The sequence below is a fragment of the Apium graveolens genome, chromosome 6 (assembly GCF_009905375.1).
Source record: "Apium graveolens cultivar Ventura chromosome 6, ASM990537v1, whole genome shotgun sequence".
NCBI lineage: Eukaryota > Viridiplantae > Streptophyta > Magnoliopsida > Apiales > Apiaceae > Apium > Apium graveolens.
The window spans coordinates 292,188,547-292,205,790 of NC_133652.1; the positions used below are offsets into that span (position 1 = coordinate 292,188,547).

Consider the following 17,244-nt stretch of genomic DNA (forward strand, 5'->3'; position numbering starts at 1 on the left):
AGTGGAACTTGACTTATCGATAACTCAGAGTTTCTAATGAATGTAGACTTGTCGATAACTCTGAGTTCTCTAATGAAGAAATGACCTGTCGATATCTCTGACCTTCATGTCTTCTTGACTTGTCGATATCTCATTGAGTTCTCTAATAGCTTTCCTGACTTCTCGATAAGCCATTCTGGAGTTCTCGAATGACTTCTCTATAACATTAAATCTGTGACTTGTAGAGTTCTTGACTTAGAGTAATTTTCCTAAAACAGATTTATTCAACTCCAAGCTTCTTCACAATTCTTCTGAGGCATGATCTTCTTGAACTTCTTCCAGATAGAATTCTTAGGCTTGACACTGTTTATAGAAAAAGGCTCCAGTCTTCTCCTTTTACATTTTTACAGACTTTAAATATTACAAGTACAAAATACAAATTTAGATAACAATACAACTTACTTAGGGTTGACAAAATATCTTAGTCTTGTTAAAGTATAGGCATGTCTTTTACAACATCTTTTGTGGATGTCTGGTAGTATGGTATTCGTACAACGAAAGCTGACGATTATCAGTTTCATGTTATTTTACTAGTGTCATCACCATTACATGCTAAGGTTAAGAATGAAAAGGCTATTGAATGAAGTATTTAATGAAGTTAGAATCCCATGTTTGTGTCATATATTACTCAACTCTCTTTACTCTCTTTAGTTAATGTTCTTTAGTATAATTCTCAATAGTTAATCATAGTATAATAAAAAACCAATTTGTTATTCGTCTTAGCATTGAATAATAGCCATATCATTGTTGCCTAAGTGCATAAATCATATAGTTAATCTAAATCGGTCTCTGTGGGAACGAATCTGATTGATATCTTATACTACTTGCGAACGCGTATACTTGCATGAAATTTAGCGCGTGTTTAGCGACTAACAAGTTTTTGGCACCGCTGCCGGGGACGTGGTGTTAAATTTTAGTTTATGTGTTTGTCATCAGTGATCTTTAAAGTTCATTGACTCGGACATTGTTACTTACCTACTATTTTCCTTATCGTGTTTCAGGTACTCTAGCGAGCGTGTATGCATACACGTTCACGGGCTCGTAAGAGAAATCTGGATCAAGTCGAGGAAGAAGCTGTAGTGATTTGAAGGGAAGTTTTTAAGGACAAAGAGAAAGTAGAAGAAGAAGAAGAGAAAGTCGAGGAACCAGCTTTAGTAGTGATGGGAGATCAAGCTAAAAATCCTAAGGATCTCATGGACTATTCTCAGCCTACGATAGATGATATTCTGGCGAGCATCATCAGACCAGCCATCTCGGCTAACACTTTTGAGATCAAGTCGAGCACGATTCAGATGATACAGAACATAGTTCAATTTGGGGATTCTCCTACGGAAGACCGCAAGATGCACATCAAGGATTTCATTGAGGTCTGCGACACTTTCAAGTTTAATGGGGTGACTGAAGATGCTATCAAGCTGCGACTCTTCACATTCTCTCTGAGGGATAAAGCAAAGTGCTGGTTACATTCTCTACCACCAGGGTCTATCACCAAATTGGAGGATCTTGCTCAAAAGTTTCTCACTAAATTCTTTCCCATGGCGAAGACTGCTGCAATCAGGAATGCTCTTACTCAGTTTGCTCAGCAAACTGGAGAATCTCTGTGTGAGGCTTAGGATCGATATAAGAAGATGCTAAGGAAGTGCTCACATCATGGCATGCCTGATTGGATGATTATAAACTGTTTCTACAATGGTTTGGGCGCTCAGTCTAGACCTATGCTCGATGCAGCGTTTGGTGGAGCCTTATGGGCCAAAAGCTATAATGAAGCTTATGAGTTGATTGAGCTCATGGAAGCTAATGAATACAAGAATCCTACGCAAAGAATGTTACAAGGCAAGGTAGCTGGAATTCTGGAAGTGGATACAACTACTGCTATATCTTCTCAACTTCAAGCTTTGACGATGAAAGTGGACTCTTTGGCGAACTATGGAGTTAATCAAATCACTAGTGTTTGTGAGCTTTGTGCGGGGGCGCATGAAACTGAGCAGTGCGCTATTTCTAGCGAATCAGTTCAATTTGTGAGCAACTTTCCGAGATCACAGCAACAAGCTCCAGCCACTTATCATTCAATTAACCGTAATCATCCTAACTTCAACTGGAGTAATAGTCAGAATACGGTGCAACAATCTTATCAGCCATACACAGTAAAGCAGTATAACCCTCCTGGTTTTCAGCAACCGCAATATGCCCCTAGGAAACAACTTCAACTTCATCAGCTACCGCAAGCTAATGAAAAATCTGAATTGGAGGAGTTGAGGCTCATATGCAAGAGCCATGCTGTGTTTATCAAGACCTTGGAGAATCAGATTGGGAAAATTGCTAATGCATTACTGAATCATCAACCTGGCACACTCCCAAGCGATACTGAAGTGCCAAGCAAGAAGGAAGCTAAGTAGCATGTTAAGGCAATTATATTGAGGTCTGGTAAGGTTGTGAATCCTGAAAAAGCAAAGACTCCAGAATCTGAAGTTTAGGCTGAAGAAGAAGAAATGCAGAAAGAAGAAGAAGTGGAACCAAGGAAGACTACTGCTGAGCACACTCCTCTTGAGGGTAATACAGGGGAGAAGCAGATCTATCCGCCACCTCCTTTTCCTAAGAGGCTGCAGAAGAAAAAGCTGGATAAGCAGTTTGAGAAGTTTCTGGAGGTGTTCAAGAAACTTCAAATCAACATACCTTTCGTTGAAGCTCTTGAACAAATGCCTACTTACGCGAAGTTCATGAAAGGTATTCTCTCTAGGAAGGTGAAGCTTGATTACTTAGAGAACGTTGCTCTCACGGAGGAATGCAGTGATGTGCTGCAACAGAAGTTGCTTCCGAAGCTTAAAGATCCTGGAAGCTTCACTATTCCATGCACCATTGGAGAGGTGTCATTTAATAAGTGTCTATATGACTTGGGAGCTAGCATCAATCTGATGCCCTTGTCAATCTTTAAGAAGTTGAACTTGCTTGATGCAAAGCCTATTTATATGACTTTACAGTTGGCCGACCGTTCAATTACATATCCGCGAGGTATTGTGGAGGATGTCTTGTTCAAGGTGGATAAACTCATCTTCCCTTCTAATTTTGTAATTCTTGATTTTGAGGAGAATAAGAAGATTCCCATAATCTTGCGAAGACCTTTCTTAGCTACTGGCCAAACCTTGATAGATGTGCAGAAAGGGGAGCTCACCATGCGATTGATGGATCATGATGTAACTTTTAATGTGTTCAATGACATGAAGTTCCCTACAGAAAATGAGGAGTGCTTAAAAGTGGAGTTGGTTGATTCGGTGGTTACCTCAGAGTTTGATCAATTGCTAAAGTCTGATGCCTTAGAGAAGGCCTTGTTGGGGAATTTCGATAGTGAAGATGATGAAGGGGTTGAGCAGTTGCAATTTCTGAATGCTTCTCCCTGAAAGAGGAAGATTGATATTCCTTTTGAATCTCTAGGAATGGAGGAGTTGAACAAAGCTCCTAAGCGCCTCAAGCCATCTATTGAGGAAGCTCCTACTCTTGAGCTTAAGCCTTTACCTGAACATTTGAGGTATACATTTTTAGGTGATATATCTACTTTGCCTATTATTATTACATTTGACCTTTCAGGTAGCAATGAGGAGAAGCTTTTGAGAATTCTTAGAGAATTCAAATCGGCAATTGGTTGGACTATAGCAGATATCAAGGGAATCAGCCCTTCGTATTGCATGCACAAAATTCTGCTAGAGGAAGAAAGTAAGCCCATTGTTAAGCAACATAGAAGGCTAAATCCAATCATGAAGGAAGTCGTGAAGAAGGAAATTCTTAAGTGGCTGGATGCAGAGATCATCTATCCTATTTCTAATAGTTCATGGTTGAGCCTAGTTCAGTGTGTGCTAAAGAAAGGAGGTATCACATTCATTGCTAATCAGAAGAATGAGCTCATTCCTACTCGAACAGTCACGGGGTGGAGAGTTTGTATGGATTACAGGAAGCTGAAGAAGGCCACAAGAAAAGATCACTTCCCTCTGCCGTTTATTGATCAGATGCTTGACAGATTGGCTGGGCATGAGTACTACTATCTTTTGGATGGTTATTCTGGTTATAATCAAATTTGCATTGCTCCAGAAGATCAGGAGAAGACTACTTTCACTTGTCCATTTGGTACTTTCGCCTTTCGAAGAGTTTCTTTTGGGTTATGTGGAGCACCGGCCATATTTCAGAGATGCATGATGGCTATCTTCTCTGATATGATTGGTTAGAATGTGGAGGTGTTCATGGACGATTTCTCTGTGTTTGGTGATTCATTTGATGAGTGCTTTCAGAATTTAGGCGACATTCTCAAGAGGTATGTTGAGACCAATTTGGTGCTCAATTGGGAGAAATGTCACTTTATGGTGAGACAGGGCATTATGCTTGGGCACAAGGTCTCTAGTAAGGGTCTTGAGGTGGAAAAAGCCAAAGTGGGGGTCATCGAAAATCTTCCTCCACCAATTTCTATTAAGGGAGTTCGTAGTTTTCTTGGTCATTTGGGCTTCTACAGGCGGTTCATCAAGGACTTTTCAAAAATTTCTAAACCTTTGTGCAATCTTCTGGAGAAGGATGTACCATTTAAGTTTGATGACGAGTGTGTGGCTGCTTTTGAGTTTTTAAAAAAGAGTTTAATCACGACACCTGTCATAATTGCACCCAATTGGAGTAAACCTTTTGAGATGATGTGCGATGCAAGTGACTACGCAGTCTGAACAGTTCTTGGGCATAGGAAGAATAACATATTTCATGTAGTCTACTATGTTAATAAGACTCTTAGAGGTGCTCAACTGAATTATACTACTACAGAGAAAGAAACTTTGGTTATCGTCTACAGTTTTGAGAAATTTCGATCCTATCTGCTTAGGACGAAGGTGACAGTCTTCACTGATCACGCTGCCATTTGTTATCTCGTCTCAAAGAGGGACTCAAAGCCTAGATTGATTCGATGGGTTCTTTTACTCCAGGAATTTGAATTAGAGATCAAGGACAGAAAAGGTACTGAAAATCAAGTCGCTGATCATCTCTCGTATTTAGAGGATCCAATTGCAACTTCAATGGATAAGACATTAATAAATGAGTCTTTTCCCGATGAGCAGCTATTTGGAGTGCAAGAAAAAGAATCGTGGTTTGCAGACATTATGAACTACCTTGTGAGTAATATTACGCCTCCCGACTTATCATATGCTCAAAGGAAAAAGTTTTTGCATGAAGTGAAGTGGTATATGTGGGTTGAGCCATTTCTTTTTCGACAAGGAGCTAACCAAATCATCAGGAGATGTATTCCTTGCAGCAAAACGGGGGGATCTTGCGAGATTGCCACTCAGCGGCTTATGGAGGACATTATGGCGGAGAAAAGATAATAGCTCGTATTCTTCAAGCAAGTTTCTTTTGGCCGACTTTGTTTAAAGATGCTCATCCATTCATTTTGAAATGTGATCGATGTCAATGTGTGGGTAATATGTCCAAGAGGGATGAGATGCCTCTTAATGTGCTTCTCGAGGTTGAAGTCTTCAATGTTTGGGGAATCGACTTCATGGGGTCAATTGTCTCATCTTGTAATAATCAGTATATATTGTTGGCGGTTAATTATATATCGAAATGGATTGAAGTTAAGGCGTTGCCAACGAACGATGCGAAAGTAGTGCTTAATTTTCTTCACAAGTAGATATTCACAAGATTTGGAACTCCAAAAGTCATAATCAGTGATGAAGGGTCGCATTTTTGCAATCGCAAGTTCACTGTTATGATGCAAAGGTATAATGTGAATCATCGCATTGCTGCGACTTATCATCCTCAGATGAATGGTCAAGCTGAGGTATCTAACAGAGAGTTCAAGCGCATTTTAGAGAAGGTTGTGTGTCATCGAGAAAATATTGGTCTTTGAAGCTTGATGAAGTTGTTTGGGCGTATAGATCAGCATACAAGACTCCATTGGGTATGTCATTGTTTGAGTTGGTTTATGGTAAGGGGTGTCATTTGCCGGTGGAGCTAGAGCATAAAGCGTATTGGGCTTTGAAGAAGTTGAATCTGGACTTGGATGCAACTGGAAAGAAGAGGATGCTTCAATTGAATGAACTCGATGAGTTTCGACTTCAAGCATATGAAAACAACAAAATGTATAAGGAGAAAATCAAGAGGTGGCACGATAGGGGTCTAGTGCTCAAATCATTTGTGTCGGGGTAACAAGTTCTTTTGTTTAACTCTCGTCTCCGTCTTTTTCCAGGAAAGCTGAAGTCAAGGTGGTCAAGGCCGTTTGTTGTCAAAACCGTGTTTCCATATGGAGCGGTGGAGATTTTTTAGAATGATATGGGACAAGTATTCAAGGTAAATGGTCACAGGTTGAAGCATTACTATGGGGGCACGGCAAACCGCGAGGTGGTTAGTGTCGTTTTATTGTCCGTTTGATCTCGCATTTCTACGTCAAACTAACGACATAAAGCAAGCGCTTCTTGGGAGGCAAACCAAGTTTGTTGTACATTATTAGGTAGAGGAAGCAAGATAAAACAGAAAAATACAAAAAAAATCAGAAAAACAGAAAATTTCAGGGCAAACTTCAGAAGCTGAGCGCGCCCGAGCTGATCTAGCGCGCGGCCGCGCTGGAATTCCAGAAACAGCAGTTTGTGAAGAGAAAATCGGGATTTTTAATAGAAAATCAATTTCCACCCAATTTTTACTCTTCTACATCCCAAAATTTCTCTCTCCAAATCAAACCCATTATTCCCACTATTCCCATAATCAATTCCCACTTTTATTTCATATCTAATTCTCTTCTCACCTCCTATATATAAACACACTTATACACAAACTTCTCCACCGCTTCTCAAATTCTCAAACACAATTCTCTCTCAAACAATTATCTTTTATTCTCTCTTATTCAATCCCAATGGCACCCAAGTGACAAAGAACTCAAGTCAGCAGCACCACCACTGATTCTTCGAGTGCAGGTGGTGTGAGGTCGAGATTTTCGACTCCTGAGGCTGAAGCAGAGTATACGAGGCTTCTCTCAAAGCCTATAGCAAAGGAGCGAGGTTTTCTGCCATCAGGGAAAGATGGTAAGTTGTTGGAGATGATCTTGGAGATGGGCTGGGTTGCTTTTTGTGAGGCACCCACTGTTGTGCCCATGAGTGTTGTTCGAAAGTTCTATGCTAATGCGAAGGCGGAGAAGAACAGTTTTACTGTGGTTAGGGGGTGATGGTGGAGTACAGTGCGGATGCGATAAGGAGGGTGATTGAGCAACCCACGAGGAAGCCCGGTCAGGACATCTGGAATGATAAGACTCTGGAGGACTTTGATTTGGATTTGATAGTTGCTACTCTTTCTGTGCCTGAGACTCATTGGAAGTTCAAGAGGGGCACGACTGATTATTCCACGTTGCCTGCTTCGTGCATGAAAATATTTGCACGTGCTTGGAATTCGTTTATCTGTGCTAACATCATGCCATCTTCTTATGTGCATGAGATTATTGTGGAGCGTGCTCGTCTGTTATGGGGTATTCTTCAGGGCGACTATGTGGACCTTGGGATGGTTATTTATCAGGGTATTTTGAGGTTCTTGTGAGGAGGTACTATGATATCTATACCCTATGCGTTCATTGTGATGAAGCTGTGCATGGCAGTTAGTGTTCATTGGCCCGCACATGAGCAGCTGCAGCTTTCCAGTGCTCCTATCGACAGTTCGACGCTGTTGAACATGACAGAGTGGTATGGTCGGAAGCCCGATTCTAAGGGGCTTAGCTATTCTTATGATCATCTGTCAGGTGGAAGGCCAGCAGATCAGACTTATGCTGGTGGGACTTCGCATGCTCGTCGAGCAGCATTGAGAGCTCAATTGGGAGAGGAGGCTATTTCTTCGGGATCGCAGCAGCAGCAGGAACATGAGGAAGCAGTAGAAGATGTTGGAGCTGGTTTGAGCACGATGCAGTATAGGCGTCTAGCGAGGAGGATGGATGCAATGCATGACATCCATAGTCGGTTTGTACGTGATCTCACCCAGGCACTTGAGATTGCATTCAAAGCCACAGGTATTGACATCCAGTGGCCAGTATTTGGTGAGGACTCCGTGTATCCACCTCCAGACATGCCTGACACTCCACCCATTGAGGGTGATGATCGTGATTCCGAGTAGGTTTACCTGATTTCTTACTATTATCTTCACTGAGGACAGTGAAAATTTTAAGTTTGGGGGTAGTAGTTGAAGGAATAAGTTTTGTGTGAGTCGCATATAGTTGCATATTCATGATATTTTAGTGCATATAGTTACATATTTTGCCATGATAGTTTTTTATTTTATTTTGGTAGTTTTTATGATAGTTTGTTCATATAGTTTCATGCATTTGCATTATAACATGATCCCTTAGATGATTTTTTCGATTGATTTGTGATATTGATGCTAGTATAGTGATGTCGTATTTAGTGATGTTAAGTCTTGTCGAACTGATTTGCAGGCTAGAGACAATTGTATTTCACTAAGTCTTATAGGTTTTTTGAGTGCTAGATCATGATCATGGTTGGTTTGTTTGTCGAGGTTTAATCGTTTGTTTATATTTAGAATTTAGGATATTCTCTTAATGATAGCATAACATGGATTTTTAAAAATTAGAGAAATTGGATTCCATTGCTAGTTGTTGTGGCTAGGTGTTAAATGGCTAGTAGTCGGCTCATATTTATATGAGTAATCTAGGGTTGAACGAGATGGAGCGAAACATACTCGTTCATAAATTTACGAAAAAAAGAAACAAAAAAGAAAGAAAAAAATAAGTGTTATGTATAATTGATCACGAGTGGACTCTTTATTACTCGAGTTATTAAGTTCTTAGGGGACTTTGTGCCTAGTGACCTAAGGCTTTTATATTCTGTGATCCGTTAACCTAAACGCTCGTTAAATGGGTACTATTGTATAAATCTTTTGTGGACCTCACTTATTGCACGGTCAAGTAAGCATACTTGTGTTATTTTGTTATGAATAAAAGTGTGTATCCATGTAAAACTCCAAAATACGAATTGAAGTGTTATAAGTTATTTTGAGTCTAACTTTTATTTTATTTATAACCTTACGATTGCTTTGATGAGTACTGAGTCATGATTATTGATCTAGTTGCGATAGTATATCTGTAAGTAGTTGCACACACGCACGTCTCTAGCTTGTAGGTTGATTTGTGGGGTTTGATTGATCTTTATGCGAATAACTGCATTTGTTGAGATGTTGTATGTTGATTGGTTTATTTATTCTATTGGGGATCGTTGCATTCATTTAGTTGCATTCATGCATATTTTTTTTATTTCTTGTTCTTTGAGTCTGTTTATGTTTGAGGACAAGCATCGATTCAAGTTTGGGGGTATGTTGAGTGGAATTTATGATACTTTATTATGCTCCGTAAAGCTTTGAATTGGTGTATTTGTACTCGAGTTGTTGGTGTTTTTACGTATTTTTGTAGTGTTTTTGCATTGCAGACATTTTCGAGGTAATCGGGTAAATTAGCATGGTTGTAGTGCTAATTTGGTGTTTGGATGGTGTTGGAATAAAGGCTCGTGAAAAGACCGTCTCAAATCAGCAAGGAGAAAAAAAAAGAAATCAGAATTTTATTCAGGAGGATGGCGCGCCCGCGCTGAAGTAGCTCGCGGCCGCGCCCAATGAGTAGAAACTCAGCGCGCCCGCTCCTGGTTGGGGAAGCAGAATTTTGTTTCTATTGGGATTTTGAGAGTTTGAAGCCTTGGTCAATTCTACAGCATATATATATACACATAAATAAAGACGTTTTTCATAAGGAGAGACGTAACGGAGCTTAAGGAGAAGACGACAAGAAGACCTATAGCACAACTCAACGAAGGCGAATAAGATCTAGTTTATTCTTGTGAATCTTTGTTCTAAGTTGTAATCTTGGATGCTCGGTTCTTGTTTTGTTGAGCCTAATACTCTGGATTTCATACTTTATTTATTAATTGTTTATAAAGATTACGTTTATTATATCATGCTTTCATCGGAACCCACGCTGATAATGAGTCTGATTATGGGCTAATCGTTATCGTGGGGTTCTAGCGGATTTATTTATGGATTTCTTTAGTTGATTTGTTTCGATGCCTTAGTGTGTGGTAATTGTATGATAACCTAGTATTAGTTGTGCTTATTTTTCTTATGAACGTCTCGAAGTTATAAGATAACTTGTTAATTCTTAATGAAGCGATGGTGAATTTAAGGATTTAGAACTTGTCATACTAGCATAGGTTCATGTGTTATTTTTATGCATGATTCGTACATAATTTTAATCATCTTAGTTGCCCTATGTAATCACGATAGATAATTTGTGCATTAAACCATTATGTTGTCAAATTCTGTAGACATATAGAGTCTCAATATAATTGGTGTCTATTCAGCTTCTATCTTTTTTGTTAGGAAATTAATAACACATAGAGGGGGTGAATGTGTTTTACTGTTTTTAGGCTTTTCTTGAATATTTATGGTTGAACAAAGTAAATTAATTCTTGTAGTGAAATGTGTTCATGCAGAATTTTAGCTTGCTGAAAATAAAGAACACGGATCTTCAAAACTCACTTAATTTTATATTAAAATTAAGACTATTTTGCTACAAAATTTCTAGGCTCTTTATTGATAAAGAGCTTACCTTCTTCTTGAGAGTGTTACAAGAAATTTGATCTAAATTGTTACTAGTGACTAAGGACCAGTGTTAACTTTATAACTCAGTTAACTGCTGGTTTACACAGTGTGTAATAAGACATGCTATTAGTTTTTCTAAACTGTCACTTGTCATTTCTATTTATCAAAAAGTAGATCTTCCATTTCTGGCTTAGCATATCTTTAGCATCCCGTGTTCACTTTGATCTTCCTCTGTTTAGTTAATCTTCACCATTGATCTTGCACATTCTTCAAGCTGCTTTTTGTAGACTTCTCAATCCAGCTGTTGGATTGTTTGTTGATTGTTTATCTTGGATATTAAACTGATCTGTAACTTTGTACTTTGAGATTGTACCTTGACATCTCCAGTTTAGGTCTATAGAACACTTGACATCTCGATAAGTATATTGTCTTATCAAGATCTCTAGTACTCTATATTTAGTTTATCTTGTAGAGGTCTTCAGTTCTCTATAAGAGATTTTAGGTTTGTTGAGATCTCTATTTTTCACATCTTCAGTTTGACTTATCGATAACTCTTAGTTCTCTAGTAGCTTCTTGACTTGTCGATATCTCCGAGTTCTCTAGTCAAATTTAACTTGTCGATATCTTAAAGTCCTCTAGTGAATTTTAACTTGTCGATATCTCTGATTTCTCTAGTGAATTTTGACTTATCAATATCTCTGAGTTCTCTAGTGGAACTTGACTTATCGATAACTCAGAGTTTCTAATGAATGTAGACTTGTCGATAACTCTGAGTTCTCTAATGAAGAAATGACCTGTCGATATCTCTGACCTTCATGTCTTCTTGACTTGTCGATATCTCATTGAGTTCTCTAATAGCTTTCCTGACTTCTCGATAAGCCATTCTGGAGTTCTCGAATGACTTCTCTATAACATTAAATCTGTGACTTGTAGAGATCTTGACTTAGAGTATTTTTCCTAAAATGGATTTATTCAACTCCAAGCTTCTTCACAATTCTTCTGAGGCATGATCTTCTTGATCTTCTTCCAGATAGAATTCTTAGGCTTGACACTGTTTATAGAAAAAGGCTCCAGTCTTCTCCTTTTACATTTTTACAGACTTTAAATATTACAAGTACAAAATACAAATTTAGATAACAATACAACTTACTTAGGGTTGACAAAATGTCTTAGTCTTGTTAAAGTATAGGCATGTCTTTTACAACATCTTTTGTGGATGTCTAGTAGTATGATATTCGTACAACGAAAGCTGGCGATTATCAGTTTCGTGTTATCTGACTAGTGTCATCACCATTACATGCTAAGGTTAAGAATAAAAAGTCTATTGAATGAAGTATTTAATGAAGTTAGAATCCCATGTTTGTGTCATATATTACTCAACTCTCTTTACTCTCTTTAGTTAATGTTCTCTAGTATAATTCTCAATAGTTAATCGTAGTATAATAAAAACCCAATTTGTTATTCGTCTTAGCATTGAATAATAGCCATATCATTGTTTCCCAAGTGCATAAATCATATAGTTAATCTAAATCGGTCTCTGTGGGAACGAATCTGATTGATATCTTATACTACTTGCGAACACGTATACTTGCATGAAATTTAGCGCGTATTTAGCGACTACCAAGTTTTTGGCACCACTGCCGGGGACATGGTGTTAACTTTTAGTTTATATGTTTGTCATCAATGATCTTTAAAGTTCATTGACTCAGACATTGTTACTTACCTACTATTTTCCTTGTCGTGTTTCAGGTACTCTAGCGAGTGTGTATGCATACACGTTCGCGGGCTCGTAAGAGAAATCTGGATCAAGTCGAGGAAGAAGCTGTAGTGATTCGAAGGGAAGTTTTTAAGGATGAAGAGAAAGTAGAAGAAGAAGAAGAGAAAGTCGAGGAACCAGCTTTAGTAATGATGGGAGATCAAGCAGAAAATCCTAAGGATCTGATGGACTATTCTCAGCCTACGATAGATGATATTCAGGCGAGCATCATCAGACCAGCCATCTCGGCTAACACTTTTGAGATCAAGTCGAGCACGATTCAGATGATACAGAATTCAGTTCAGTTTGGGGGTTCTCCTACGGAAGACCGCAAGATGCACATCAAGGATTTCATTGAGGTCTGCGACACTTTCAAGTTTAATGGGGTGACTGAAGATGCTATCAAGCTGCGACTCTTCCCATTCTCTCTGAGGGATAAAGCAAAGTGCTGGTTACATTCTCTACCACCAGGGTCTATCACCAAATGGGAGGATCTTGCTCAAAACTTTCTCACTAAATTCTTTCCCATGGCAAAGACTGCTGCAATCAGGAATGCTCTTACTCGGTTTGCTCAGCAAACTGGAGAATCTCTGTGTGAGGCTTAGGATCGATATAAGAAGATGCTAAGGAAGTGCTCACATCATGGCATGCCTGATTGGATGATTATAAACTATTTCTACAATGGTTTGGGCGCTCAGTCTAGACCTATGCTCGATGCAGCGTTTGGTGGAGCCTTATGGGCCAAAAGCTATAATGAAGCTTATGAGTTGATTGAGCTCATGGAAGCTAATGAATACCAGAATCCTATGCAAAGAAAGTTGCAAGGCAAGGTAGCTGGAATTCTGGAAGTGGATACAGCTACTGCTATATCTTCTCAACTTCAAGCTTTGACGATGAAAGTGGACTCTTTGGCGAACTATGGAGTTAATCAAATCACTAGTGTTTGTGAGCTTTGTGCGGGGGCGCATGAAACTGAGCAGTGCGCTATTTCTAGCGAATCAGTTCAATTTGTTAGCAACTTTCCGAGATCACAACAACAAGCTCCAGCCACTTATCATTCAATTAACCGCAATCATCCTAACTTCGGCTGGAGTAATAGTCAGAATACGGTGCAACAATCTTATCAGCCATACACAGTAAAGCAGTATAACCCTCCTGGTTTTCAGCAACCGCAATATGCCCCTAGGAAACAACTTCAACTTCATCAGCTACCGTAAGCTAATGAAAAATCTGAATTGGAGGAGTTGAGGCTCATATGCAAGAGCCAAGTTGTGTTTATCAAGACCTTGGAGAATCAGATTGGGAAAATTGCTAATGCATTACTGAATCATCAACCTGGCACACTCCCAAGCGATACTGAAGTGCCAAGCAAGAAGGAAGCTAAGTAGCATATTAAGGCAATTATATTGAGGTCTGGTAAGGTTGTGAATCCTGAAAAAGCAAAGACTCCAGAATCTGAAGTTTAGGCTGAAGAAGAAGAAATGCAGAAAGAAGAAGAAGTGGAACCAAGGAAGACTACTGCTGAGCACACTCCTCCTGAGGGTAATACAGAGGAGAAGCAGATCTATCCGCCACCTCCTTTTCCTAAGAGGCTGCAGAAGAAAAAGCTGGATAAGCAGTTTGAGAAGTTTCTGGAGGTGTTCAAGAAACTTCAAATCAACATACCTTTCGTTGAAGCTCTTGAACAAATGCCTACTTACGCGAAGTTCATGAAAGGTATTCTCTCTAGGAAGGTGAAGCTTGATTACTTAGAGAACGTTGCTCTCACGGAGGAATGCAGTGATGTGCTGCAACAGAAGTTGCTTCCGAAGCTTAAAGATCCTGGAAGCTTCACTATTCCATGCACCATTGGAGAGGTGTCATTTAATAAGTGTCTATATGACTTGGGAGCTAGCATCAATCTGATGCCCTTGTCAATCTTTAAGAAGTTGAACTTGCTTGATGCAAAGCCTACTTATATGACTTTACAGTTGGCCGACCGTTCAATTACATATCCGTGAGGTATTGTGGAGGATGTCTTGTTCAAGGTGGATAAACTCATCTTCCCTTCTAATTTTGTAATTCTTGATTTCGAGGAGAATAAGAAGATTCCCATAATCTTGCGAAGACCTTTCTTAGCTACTGGCCAAACCTTGATAGATGTGCAGAAAGGGGAGCTCACCATGTGATTGATGGATCATGATGTAACTTTTAATGTGTTCAATGACATGAAGTTCCCTACAGAAAATGAGGAGTGCTTAAAAGTGGAGTTGGTTGATTCGGTGGTTACCTCAGAGTTTGATCAATTGCTAAAGTCTGATGCCTTAGAGAAGGCCTTGTTGGGGAATTCCGATAGTGAAGATGATGAAGGGGTTGAGCAGTTGCAATTTCTGAATGCTTCTCCCTGAAAGAGGAAGATTGATATTCCTTTTGAATCTCTGGGAATGGAGGAGTTGAACAAAGCTCCTAAGCGCCTCAAGCCATCTATTGAGGAAGCTCCTACTCTTGAGCTTAAGCCTTTACCTGAACATTTGAGGTATGCATTTTTAGGTGATATATCTACTTTGCCTATTATTATTACATTTGACCTTTCAGGTAGCAATGAGGAGAAGCTTTTGAGAATTCTTAGAGAATTCAAATCGGCAATTGGTTGGACTATAGCAGATATCAAGGGAATCAGCCCTTCGTATTGCATGCACAAAATTCTGCTAGAGGAAGAAAGTAAGCCCATTGTTAAGCAACAGAGAAGGCGAAATCCAATCATGAAGGAAGTCGTGAAGAAGGAAATTCTTAAGTGGCTGGATGCAGAGATCATCTATCCCATTTCTGATAGTTCATGGTTGAGCCTAGTTCAGTGTGTGCCAAAGAAAGGAGGTATCACATTCATTGCTAATCAGAAGAATGAGCTCATTCCTACTCGAACAGTCACGGGGTGGAGAGTTTGCATGGATTACATGAAGCTAAAGAAGGCCACAAGAAAGGATCACTTCCCTATGCCGTTTATTGATCAGATGCTTGACATATTGGTTGGGCATGAGTACTACTGTCTTTTGGATGGTTATTCTGGTTATAATCAAATTTGCATCGCTCCAGAAGATCAGGAGAAGACTACTTTCACTTGTCCATTTGGTACTTTCGCCTTTCGAAGAGTTTCTTTTGGGTTATGTGGAGCACCGGCCATATTTCAGAGATGCATGATGGCTATCTTCTCTGATATGATTGGTTAGAATTTGGAGGTGTTCATGGACGATTTCTCTGTGTTTGGTGATTCATTTGATGAGTGCTTGCAGAATTTAGGCGACATTCTCAAGTGGTATTTTGAGACCAATTTGGTTCTCAATTGGGAGAAATGTCACTTTATGGTGAGACAGGGCATTATTCTTAGGCACAAGGTCTCTAGTAAGGCTCTTGAAGTGGACAAAGCCAAAGTGGGGGTCATCGAAAATCTTCCTCCACCAATTTCTATTAAGGGAGTTCGTAGTTTTCTTGGTCATGTAGGCTTCTACAGGCGGTTCATCAAGGACTTTTCAAAAATTTCTAAAGCTTTGTGCAATCTTCTGGAGAAGGATGTACCATTTAAGTTTGATGACGAGTGTGTGGCTGCATTTGAGTTTTTAAAGAAGAGTTTAATCACGACACCTATCATAACTGCACCCGATTGGAGTAAACCTTTTGAGATGATGTGCGATGCAAGTGACTACGCAGTTTGAACAGTTCTTGGGCAAAGGAAGAACAACATATTTCATGTATTCTACTATGTTAATAAGACTCTTAATGGTGCTCAACTGAATTATACTACTACAGAGAAAGAAACTTTGGTTATCGTCTACGGCTTTGATAAATTTTGATCCTATCTGCTTAGGACGAAGGTGACAGTTTTCACTGATCACGCTGCCATTCATTATCTCGTCTCGAAGAGGGACTTAAAGCCTAGATTGATTCTATGGGTTCTTTTACTCTAGGAATTTGAATTAGAGATCAAGGATAGAAAAGGGACTGAAAATCATGTCGCTGATCATCTCTCATATTTAGAGGATCCAATTGCAACTTCAATGGATAAGACATTAATAAATGAGTCTTTTCCCGATGAGCAGCTGTTTGGAGTACAAGAAAAAGAACCATGGTTTGCAGACATTATGAACTACCTTGTGAGTAATATTATGCCTCCTGACTTATCATATGCTCAAAGGAAGAAGTTTCTGCATGAATTGAAGTGGTATATGTGGGATGAGCCGTTTCTTTTTCGACAAGGAGCTAACCAAATCATCAGGAGATGTATTCCTTGCAGCAAAACGGGGGGGGGGGGGGATCTTGCGAGATTGCCACTCAGCGGCTTATGGAGGACATTATGGCGGAGAAAAGACAATAGCTCGTATTCTTCAAGCAGGTTTCTTTTGGCCGACTTTGTTTAAAGATGCTCATCAATTCGTTTTGAAATGTGATCGATGTCAATATGTGGGTAATATGTCCAAGAGGGATGAGATGCCTCTTAATGTGCTTCTCGAGGTTGAAGTCTTCAATGTTTGGGGAATCGACTTCATGGGGTCATTTGTCTCATCTTGTAACAATCAGTATATCTTGTTGACGGTTGATTATATATCGAAATAGATTGAAGTTAAGGCGTTGCCAACGAACGATGCGAAAGTAGTGCTTAATTTTCTTCACAAGTAGATATTCACAAGATTTGGAACTCCAAAAGTCATAATCAGTGATGAGGGGTCGCATTTTTGCAATCGCAAGTTCACTGTTATGATGCAAAGGTATAATGTGAATCATCGCATTGCTGCGACTTATTATCCTCAGATGAATGGTCAAGTTGAGGTATCTAACAGAGAGTTCAAGCGCATTTTAGAGAAGGTTGTGTGTGCATCGAG

General features: G+C 39.4%; 2 non-coding genes across 2 annotated transcripts; both read right to left on the reverse strand.

Moving 5' to 3' along the window:
* Positions 1-1,589: 1,589 nt before the first annotated feature.
* LOC141670276 (small nucleolar RNA R71) lies at positions 1,590-1,696 on the reverse strand. Its single transcript, XR_012554514.1, has one exon. It is a non-coding gene; the product is annotated as a small nucleolar RNA R71 (small nucleolar RNA).
* Positions 1,697-12,933: 11,237 nt separating this feature from the next.
* On the reverse strand, positions 12,934-13,040 carry LOC141670209 (small nucleolar RNA R71). The gene has a single exon (XR_012554451.1). It is a non-coding gene; the product is annotated as a small nucleolar RNA R71 (small nucleolar RNA).
* Between the last annotated feature and the right edge of the window lie 4,204 nt (positions 13,041-17,244).